Source organism: Schistocerca serialis, unplaced genomic scaffold (assembly GCF_023864345.2).
Source record: "Schistocerca serialis cubense isolate TAMUIC-IGC-003099 unplaced genomic scaffold, iqSchSeri2.2 HiC_scaffold_1189, whole genome shotgun sequence".
Classification (NCBI taxonomy): domain Eukaryota; kingdom Metazoa; phylum Arthropoda; class Insecta; order Orthoptera; family Acrididae; genus Schistocerca; species Schistocerca serialis.
Genome location: NW_026047391.1, coordinates 148,559 through 150,000, shown reverse-complemented (window position 1 = coordinate 150,000; position 1,442 = coordinate 148,559).

Below are 1,442 nucleotides of genomic sequence, written 5' to 3'. Positions count from 1 at the left end.
GCCGGGGACGGTCCCACCCAGCCACCGCCGCGTATCGCTTCACACCCACATGCCATTCACGTTCGTGGGCATGGTGGGTATCGCTGAAACAACCGGTTGGTAGCTCAACCGATCGTCGCCATCACTGATTCACCTCTAGCGAGAACAACCGCACCACAACGGTTTACCAGTTCTTCATTTGCGTAACGTCACCAGCAAACGTAGACGTCCATCGCCATTTGCAAATTCAACGATTGTTGCATGCCTGTGTCAGGTGTCACGACACACTATGTCTGCCCACATACACGCAACAACATGTGCACGCTTCGCGAACACGTGGAAGGTGGCCCCCGTACGTATGCGATGTCCATTGCGCGAACGACTGTCAACCGGCCTCTGTCGCATGTCGCAGATGTGGAACGCAGTGCACCATGCTATCACGGTGTGTGAGAAGAGACGACTACGTCTGACAACACGCGCCACTACATCAACAGACGGCTCATGCCGATCGCCATCCACGGCATACCATACTGCAATCCAGCTCTTATAGGGAGACGACATGTAGCTGAGTGCACAATATTTGGACCGTATGGTTCGCCGTTGTTGGCGCAGTCGTGGTACGGTCACACATGTACCACGATGTATCATTCAGTACATGAGGACCAATGTGCAGTACAGTGTGTGATTTGGACGTACAACATCAGCGGACAGTTGACACAAGCCGTACCACAACGTAGGCTGTGCTTCGCCATGCGAATGCCAATGAACAACTGCGAAGGGCATTGAGCATGTACGTCCTGCTGCCATCCGCATTACAGTGTATAGCTGCAAGGTGTTTAACATGAAGCGATACTCTGGGGACCGGGCAGTGCGAGTAATAAACTATATTGCGGGGGTTGCAGTTAGGCAACACTACACTAATTTAACGCGTCGTATGACAATTACAGAGCAGGTTAAGGCCCAACGTGTGTTGGGTTAAGGCCCAACGTGTGTTGGGTTAAGGCCCAACGTGTGTTGGGTTAAGGCCCAACGTGTGTTGGGTTAAGGCCCAACGTGTGTTGGGTTAAGGCCCAACGTGTGTTGGGTTAAGGCCCAACGTGTGTTGGGTTAAGGCCCAACGTGTGTTGGGTTAAGGCCCAACGTGTGTTGGGTTAAGGCCCAACGTGTGTTGGGTTAAGGCCCAACGTGTGTTGGGTTAAGGCCCAACGTGTGTTGGGTTAAGGCCCAACGTGTGTTGGGTTAAGGCCCAACGTGTGTTGGGTTAAGGCGCAACGTGTGTTGGGTTAAGGCGCAACGTGTGTTGGGTTAAGGCGCAACGTGTGTTGGGTTAAGGCGCAACGTGTGTTGGGTTAAGGCGCAACGTGTGTTGGGTTAAGGCGCAACGTGTGTTGGGTTAAGGCGCAACGTGTGTTGGGTTAAGGCGCAACGTGTGTTGGGTTAAGGCGCAACGTGTGTTGGGTTAA